This window comes from Arachis ipaensis, chromosome B04 (genome assembly GCF_000816755.2).
Source record: "Arachis ipaensis cultivar K30076 chromosome B04, Araip1.1, whole genome shotgun sequence".
Lineage (NCBI taxonomy): Eukaryota > Viridiplantae > Streptophyta > Magnoliopsida > Fabales > Fabaceae > Arachis > Arachis ipaensis.
This window is the reverse complement of record NC_029788.2, coordinates 13665413-13674805: the sequence shown is the minus strand read 5'-3', so window position 1 is coordinate 13674805 and position 9393 is coordinate 13665413.

Below are 9393 nucleotides of genomic sequence, written 5' to 3'. Positions count from 1 at the left end.
AGAAAAAAACTAAAACTAATCTTAAAAAAAGATAAATAATATATTTTGAGTTCATTTTTATGAAAGAATACTAACTTTATTTAAATTGAGAATTAATCATTCTAATAAACATCTAATTATGAAATTCTTAAACTGACTATTAAGTACCAAAAGTTGAGTAAAAAATTATTGTGGGGTCAAATTTAATAATTTAATAGGAACAAATAAATATTATTATCATATACTACTTAAAAAATTTTCAAATTGTAGTGAAGGCACTTGTCCCCACTACAATGCATATAGATCCGTCTTTGACCATGTTGATATTTTTTTCGTCCCTGGTTACATAAATGTTCCATCACAACTTTTTCATCACTACATTGTAAACCTAGTTGAGATCCCAAATTTCAGGTTCTTCTTGCTTCTTTCTTTAAGTCATTTATATCACTATCATCACTTGTTATAGGATCATTTTTTTTCTCTTCTCTTTGAATCTTGTACACTTTTCTTCTTCTTTGTTTGGTATTTTTTTGTTATTTTTTTTTATGCTTTTCCTTCTTAATAGATGTGTGGCCGCTTCCCTATTTTTTGTGATGAGTTCTCTTATTTTTCTTTTCTTAATTTTGCTTCCTTCCTTTTTAGAACTTGTTTTCTCCACTTGAATCACTTTTTTATCACCAGATTTTTTATGTAACCTCTTACTTTCTTCCAATCTGGCTTGTGCCAGATTTTTTTCTGTAATATCTTCAAAATCAGGTGAAAATAAAGGTCCTAAAATAAATTTGTCTTCCTTGTCTTGCCTTATTTGCTTTCAAAAGATTTGCTTCTTTTTTTATCCCTTGTAAGTCTAGTGGTGTCTCTTGTATTATTTCTTCAGAGTTATTATCATTATAGATGCACTTAGTTGATATTAAACCTTTTGTGGAGGTTAAGTTTTCTATCATTTGTAAGTCGAGAGGATCTTGCCTCTCCACCTGCTTGTCTACCTCTCTATGAGTCGATAAAAGATCTTCGTACATGACGTCTATCTTATTGTTCTTAGTGCGCATTAAAAGTGTTGCCACATCATTGTCTTCTTCTTCCGTATTATGACTTTTACCTTTCAAACTCCCTATATTTTTATTCTCTATGCCTGTTTTCTTCACAAAAATATCATATTTTTCTCTATTCAGATCCAAATGTATCAAATCATTGATATGATGAGCTTAGTTAATATCCACCAACACTTTGACGAAATTAAAGTTTCCACCTTTCTCAAATTTTTATCAAATTTTATAATTTTTTCACATCCCTGCAATTTTAGAGAAATTTTTTTCACACCATGCATGTAAGAAAACTCCAAAAACCTCCACCCAAACTCTTCTCATCCTATTAGATTCCTCTGTGAATCATCTTTTTACCTTTCCAAAATGATTAAGGAGAAAAAATGATTTGAGAGTTTCATTCATGTTTTCAATTGAGTCAAATGTAAAAATTATTTTAAACGATCCCAAATATTTAACACAAATGAGCATGTGCCAGTCATAGAAAAGCTTGGGATGGTTTCTTTCGCCTTCAATGAAATGACAGACTCTCCAACGATACTTTTTTCAAGTTTCTCTACCATATCCTGATTGACCTTCCCTTTTACTTCTCCTGCGACCATTACAATTTCTCTGTCTTGTACACTTAATCCCTTAATGGGATTTAGCTCAATATTTTGGTTCATTATTAGAGCCTTCTTAAAAGTTCTTTTGCCATCAGTGTTAAAAATAGTTTCTTTGGTTGGCTAGCTTGATCCTGTTCTGTTAATTTATCAAATATAGATGTTACAACTTTTAAAAAATAAAAGTTTTGTCAAATTTAAGTCTAAAGAGATAGGAAGGATGTCACTTTTACGAAAAAAATGCTAGAGATCATCAGAATTTATTATTTTTTGCCATCACTTAGCCATCAACTCAATTCTTTTAGTCTAGTTCTTTTAGTCTAGTAATCTAAAAGATCACACGTTCTTTAAATTAGTCCCTAAAAATTTTTTTAATCAAATTCGTCCTTCAAAAATTTTAAATTAATCGAATTAGTTTTTCTATCATATTCTTTGTTGACAGCGCCAAACACAGAAGTCTTAATTGACTATTAGCATGATAAATTTATGAAATTAGATCAAATAAAAATCTAATTGAGGGGAGAACTTGAAGTATTAGAATTTTTCAATTTGGGGTTAATCTAATTTCATAAATTTATCATGTTAGCTGCAATTAGGACTACTAGGTGTGTGCTATAGTGTCACTTGTAAGAATCGGAGTTTTTCACGTAAAACCATTTTAATAAAATAATTTTTAAGTGCTCGAAGTAGATTCAAAATTTATAAGTTTTAATTTGAAATTATAAAGGTGAAATTTGAATTCAATAGATTTTTCTGAGTTGGAAAACGTATCTTTTTCGAAAAGTTTTGTAAAAATGCGTACTGGCGCTTAAGCTAGCAGTACCGGCTCTAGTCTGTCCAGTACCACGTATTTCGGAAAATAAGATTTTGAAAATTGATTTATTATTTTGAAAGGATAAAAATGATTTAGAATTGAAAACCGGACACTAATCTTAAAAGATTTTGGCCCAAAGTGGACCAAACGGACCAAAAACGCTAACGGGTTGGATCGGACCCAAACCGTACCCAAGGCCCAACATATATATGCTTATTAAATGAGCATTTCAGCTCATTTTCACCCCAAAATAAGAAAGGGGGCGCTGCATAGAGAAGAGAGGAGAAGAAGGTGATGTTACTATTCATCATTACCTTCCGGGAGCCATAACTTGAGCTACGGAGCTCCGATTGACGAGCCGTTTGCGGCCACATAAAGCTCTCATCGAACTCTTTGTTTTATCTAAGAAAATCTGGTAAGAAATTGTATCTCAAGCTCCAGTTTTCTACCCTAGTTTCTGTGCATTTTTTGTTATAGTTTTTTAGTAGATTTTGTGATTTTGGTTGTTTAGATGATCTTTAATAGCGGGTAATCGTTGGGCTTTGCCCCAATCCTCTTTTGACAAGTTTGAGCTTTGGTGCTCTTAGAGTTATCTTGGCTTTTTGGTGGTTTCGTGCGTGGAGGATAATCGGCCAAGGTATGGTTTCGGTTTCCTCTATGTAATATATAATATTTCTGGAAACTTAGGCTAGTGAACCATAAGATAGGATTGAATGATGTTGGTGTATGCCTAATTATTTATGAAATTATATTGTATGATGAAGAAGATTATAGAGAATGATGGAATGCATAACATATGTTTATGATACTTGTTGAAGGATATTGATGATTATGATGTGTGATGATATATTATGATGATGGTTGTGGGTTTTGAATCTTGTGATTGGTGATGATATTGGATGGTGCCGATTTTGAGTTAATGTTGCATGAGGATGCATTATTGATGTTGAGCTGTAATTGTCTGGTGCTGAGGACGTTAGGTAGGCGATGGCGATGAGGTCGCTCGGAGGGTAGGTTGGTGAAGGATGTGAGACAGCGGTGACTAGTTTTAGTTAGAAATCCCCTCAGATTAGATACCTTTGTTTATTATTTACGGTTTAAGTTATTTATTTCATTAAGCTTGAATATCTGGTTGGTATGAAGCTCTAGGATTGCCTCTGGCGTCCAGGAGTCTTATATCTTACATTACTGGGCATTGTTACCATACTGAAAACCTTTGGTTCTCATTCCATATGTTGTTGTTGTTTTTCAGATGCAGGTCGCAACCCATCTCGGTGAGTTGTTTCGATTTTGTGATTTTGGTTGTTGAGGTGATCTTTAATAGCGGGTAATCGTTGGGCTTTGCCCCAATCCCCTTTTGACAAGTTTGAGCTTTGGTGCTTTAGAGTTATCTTGGCTTTTTGGTGGTTTCGTGCGTGGAGGATAATCGGCCAAGGTATGGTTTCGGTTTCCTCTATGTAATATATAATATTTCTGGAAACTTAGGCTAGTGAACCATAAGATAGGATTGAATGATGTTGGTGTATGCCTAATTATTATGAAATTATATTGTATGATGAAGAAGATTATAGAGAATGATGGAATGCATAACATATGTTTATGATACTTGTTGAAGGATATTGATGATTATGATGTGTGATGATATATTATGATGATGGTTGTGGGTTTTGAATCTTGTGATTGGTGATGATATTGGATGGTATCGATTTTGAGTTAATGTTGCATGAGGATGCATTATTGATGTTGAGCTGTGATTGTCTGGTGTTGAGGATGTTAGGTAGGCGGTGGCAATGAGGTCGCTCGAAGGGTAGGTTGGTGAAGGATGTGAGACAGCGGTGACTAGTTTTAGTTAGAAATTCCCTCAGATTAGATACCTTTGTTTATTATTTATGGTTTAAGTTATTTATTTCATTAAGCTTGAATATCTGGTTGGTATGAAGCTCTAGGATTGCCTCTGGTGTCCAGGAGTCTTATATCTTACATTACTGGGCATTGTTACCATACTGAGAACCTTTGGTTCTCATTCCATACGTTGTTGTTATTTTTCAGATGTAGGTCGCAACCCATCTCGGTGAGTTGTTTCGATGGTGACAAAGCGAAGGATCCTGGATATGTTTTGGAGTCCTTTTTTATTATTTTGTATTAATCTCTCACTTTTGTATTTATTTTTCCTAGAGGCTTACTTTGAAAGAGAAAACTTGTATAAGCTGTTTTAACTTTCAGAATTCTGTACTGTCTGTGTATAGCTAGCCGGCTTAGACTCCGTGAGCCGTGGCTAGATCTTTATACTATCATACTCTTATTTTTATTATATTATATCTATTTCTTGTGAGTTAAGTTTGTAGCTTTGTGTGTACGGTTTGCGCTTTTCGAATCCTGTTTTTGAGCTGTATCCTTCATCGGGCTTCTCAAATATATTACTTCTTCTATATATTATATGTATAAGCCTTAAAATTGTCGTAACCTTTGATTAACCTTTGCTTTACGACACGAGGTAAGGCTTAGGGTAATTAGGGTGTTACATTTAGTGGTATTAGAGGTTCATCCTCATGAGCCTGAGGGATGGACCGATTGTGCTTCAATGCATACTCTGTGTCTTTTTTCTGTGATTCTATTAGGTTATCTTTTTGATATTGCATAGCATGCTTGTTTGTGAGTACCTTTTTGGGATAATTGAAGCACTAGGCTTTTGATATTGAGACTGATCACCTTGATATCGATTGTTTGGTGTAGACGGAAACCCTAATGGCTACTCGCAAATGAGGTCGTACGCGTTCACGAGGAGAGGATAGAAATGGGCAACCGGCCGATAACCATGCCGAGTTCATAGTGGCAATGGCTAATCTTGCGAATACCATGGAGGCGAATGCTGCTGTGACTCTGCAAGCTGTGCAGAGATTAGGTCAACCAGCTGGAAACGGGAATAAGAATGTGGAAGGAAATGGTGATAACATGGGAGGTGCTCCGATGACTTTGGCTACCTTTTTCAAGGTACATCCACCAAGTTTCATAGGTTCAACCAATCCTACGGAAGTGGATAATTGGTTCCAGGCCATGGAGCGTGTGTTACAAGCACAGCATGTTCCGAACAACCAGTATGTAGAGTTTGTTGCATATCAGCTTTTGGGAGAGGCTCAGCATTGGTGGCAAGGAGAATGCCGCTTGCTACAGCTTCAGAATGCCGACATTTCTTGGGATGTATTCCAAACGGATTTCTACAAGAAGTACTTTCCTGTATCGGCAAGGAAAGCGAAGAAGTTGGAGCTTATGCAGTTGAAGCAATGTTCCTTATCTGTGGCGGACTATACTAGCTGATTTGAGGAGCTCTGTAGGTTCTCTAGGGTGTGTCAGGGTGCCCTAGAGACTTATGAAAGTTGGAAATGCATTAAGTATCAAAGGGGCTTGAAGGATAACATCATGACTACTGTGGCTCCTTTGGAGATTTGGATATTCTCCGATCTTGTGAACAAGATGAGAGTTATTGAGGAATGTGCGAAGACCGTAGCCTCGTCGAGGGACACTCGTGGAGGAAACACTAATAGGGAACGTGATGATTACCTTGCACCGAGGGGACAAAGCTTTAAAGGAAATGGGAACTTCGGAAGGGACAACGATGCTCAGTTTCACCATTTGAGGGGAGGTCGTCTGTGTTTTACTTGTGGAAAGTCTGGACACATATCCAAGTACTGCCACCGTGGGAGGAACCGAGATGTGAGCAGGAGTCAACAACCAGGCCGAGTTTTCACTACAGATGCAGGAGTAGAGGCGACGGAATCAGATCCGCTGATGAGAGGTAAGCACATAAAGTTGTTGTGATATGTTATTAGGACCTAGTTGGCATAGTTTTATCTTAGGGAAGGTTGTCGTAAGTTTGGTCGAACTTAAAAATTTGTTGGAGGGACCAAGAGAAGCAGACTTTTGATGCATGTAGCCGAGTAATTCAGATTCTTAGTTACGATAATCAGAGTGACGCAGCGGAAGGAGAGAGGCAATATCGACACGGTAGAATGCTTCAAGGAGGATATATTGAGTAATTCGAATTTTCGAGGGCAAAATTTTTTTTTACGAGGGGAGAATGTAAGAACCAGAGTTTTTTACGTAAAACCATTTTAATAAAATAATTTTTAAGTGCCCGAAGTAGATTCAAAATTTAAAAGTTTTAATTTGAAATTATAAAGGTGAAATTTGAATTCAATGGATTTTTCTGAGTTGGAAAACATATCTTTTTCGAAAAATTTTGTAAAAATGCGTACTGGCGCTAAAGCCAGCAGTACTGGCTCTAGTCTGTCTAGTACTGCGTATTTTGGAAAATAAGATTTTTAAAATTGATTTATTATTTTGAAAGGATAAAAATGATTTAGAATTGAAAACAAAACACTAATCTTAAAAGATTTGTCCCAAAGTGGGCCAAACAGACCAAAAACACTAACGGGTTGGACCGGACCTGTAAGGTCCCACATCGGTTGGAGAGGGGAACGAAGCATACCTTATAAGGGTGTGGATACCTCTCCCTAGTATGACGCATTTTGACGAGTGAGTGTGGGGGACTTCGCCTATCATCCCTATCGTCAAAGGCAAAACCGTGAGGCCTTGTGTGCCAAAGCGGACAATATCATGCTAGCGGGTGGTCTGGGTTGTTACAGATGGTATCAGAGCCGGAGCCCGGATCGATGTGCCAGCGAGAGCGCTGGGCTCCCTTAGGGGGGTGGATTGTAAGGTCCTATATCGGTTGGAGAGGGGAACAAAGCATGCCTTATAAGGGTGTGGATACCTCTCCCTAGTATGACGCGTTTTGACGAGTGAGTGTGGGGGACTTCAGCTATCATTCCTATCGTCAAAGGCAAAACCGTGAGGCCTTGTGTGCCAAAGCGGACAATATCGTGCTAGCGGGTGGTCTGGACTATTGCAGGAACCAAACCGGGCTTAAGGCCCAACATATATATGCTCATTAAATGAGCATTTCAGCTCATTTCCACCCCAAAATAAGGAAGGGGGCGCTGCATAGAGAAGAGAGGAGAAGATGGTGATGTTACTATTCATCATCACCTTCCGGGAGCCATAACTTGAGCTATGGAGTTCTGATTGACGAGCCGTTTGTAGCCACACGAAGTTATCATCGAGTTCTTCGTTTCTATCTAAGCAAATTGGGTAAGAAATTGCGTCTCAAGCTCCAGTTTTCTGTGCATTTTTTGTTATAGTTTTTGAGTAGATTTTGTGATTTTGGTTGTTTAGGTGATCTCTAGTAGCGGGTAATCGTTGGGCTTTGCCCCAATCTCCTTTTGACAAGTTTGAGCTTTGGTGCTTTTGGAGTTATCTTGGCTTTTTGGTGGTTTCGTGCGTGGAGGATAATCAGCCAAAGTATGGTTTTGGTTTCCTCTATGTAATATATAATATTTCTGGAAACTTAGACTAGTGAACCATAAGATAGGATTGAATGATGTTGGTGTATGCCTAATTATTTATGAAATTATGTTGTATGATGCAGAGGATTATAGGGAATGATGGAATGCATAACATATGTTTATGATACTTGTTGAAGGATATTGATGATTATGATGTGTGATGATATATTATGATGATGATTGTGGATTTTGAATCTTGTTGTTGGTGATGATATTGGATGGTGTCGATTTTGAGTTAATGTTGCATGAGGATGCATTATTGATGTTGAGCTGTCATTGTCTGGTGTTGAGGACGTTAGGTAGGCGGTGGCGATAAGGTCGCTCGGAGGGTAGGTTGGTGAAGGATGTGGGACAGCGGTCACTAGTTTTAGTTATAAATCCCCTAAGATTAGATACCTTTGTTTATTATTTACGGTTTAAGTTATTTATTTCATTAAGCTTGAATATCTGGTTGGTATGAAGCTCTAGGATTGCCTTTGGCGTCCAAGAGTCTTATATCTTACATTACTGGGTACTATTACTATACTGAGAACCTCCGGTTCTCATTCCATACCTTGTTGTTATTTTTCAGATGTAGGTCGCAACCCACCTCAGTGAGTTGTTTCGATGGTGACAGAGCGGAGGATCCTGGATATGTTTTGGAGTCCTTTTTTATTATTTTGTATCAATCTCTCACTTTTGTATTTATTTTGTCTAGAGGCTTACTTTGAGAGAGAAAACTTGTATAAGCTGTTTTAACTTTCAGAATTCTGTACTGTCTGTGTATAGCTAGCCGGCTTAGACTCCGCGAGCCGTGGCTAGATCTTTATACTATCATAATCTTATATTTTGTTATATTATATCTATTTCTTGTGAGTTAAGTTTGTAGCTTCGTGTGTACGGTTTGCGCTTTTCGAATTCTGTTTTTGAGCTGTATCATTCATCGGGCTTCTCAAATATATTACTTCTTCTATATATTATATGTATAAGCCTTAGACTTGTCGTAACCTTTGATTAACCTTTGCTTTACGACGCGAGGTAAGGTTTTGGGTAATTAGGGTGTTACATCACTTAAACAAATTTTGATGCTTTTAGCAATGGAAGTGACAAAAAGACTAAAATGACTAACTTAAAATGTTTGAAAGACGAATTTGATTAAAAAAATCTTTTGGGGACTAATTTGGAGAATAAGTAATTTTTCGGAGACTAATTTGACCATTTACTCATCTTTTTATATTGTATAACTAATTGTTACTTCTGATTCTGAAAAAATCCAAATTTTAACTCTTATGCCATCTTAGAGGGCTATACCTTATAATAATTTTTTCAACATAAAAAATTTCGATAATGATTATTTAGAAACTAACGAGTCAAAGAATGATTTTTAATGAATTTTTAAAAATAATTTATTGTTCCATTTTGATTTTATAAGTTTATAAAAATGTAAATTATTTGAAATTTGAATTAACAACAAAAAATTAAATTTCTATTCTTATTTGTTTTGATTCGATTTACTACTTATATGGCATATACATACATAATAAATCGAATCAAGCTAATTTAATTTATATATA